Source organism: Pteropus alecto, unplaced genomic scaffold, assembly GCF_000325575.1.
Source record: "Pteropus alecto unplaced genomic scaffold, ASM32557v1 scaffold100, whole genome shotgun sequence".
NCBI lineage: Eukaryota > Metazoa > Chordata > Mammalia > Chiroptera > Pteropodidae > Pteropus > Pteropus alecto.
Genome location: NW_006430723.1, coordinates 928,366 through 928,570, shown reverse-complemented (window position 1 = coordinate 928,570; position 205 = coordinate 928,366).

The window sequence follows — 205 nt, the reverse complement described above, 5'->3', positions numbered from 1 at the left end:
TTCAATTGCCTTCCATGTGAAATTGTGCTACTAATCCTGTTTCAATGTGAGGAAAGAAACTTAAAGCATTCTTTCATTGTGCTCATCACCCCCACTTCCCACCCCATCAATGCTGGCACTTTTTAGGGCATATTTTTTATTTTATTGTATGAGCAGTTTATGTGCTTAAAACTATGCCATTCTACTTCTAGTCATACAGTCGATA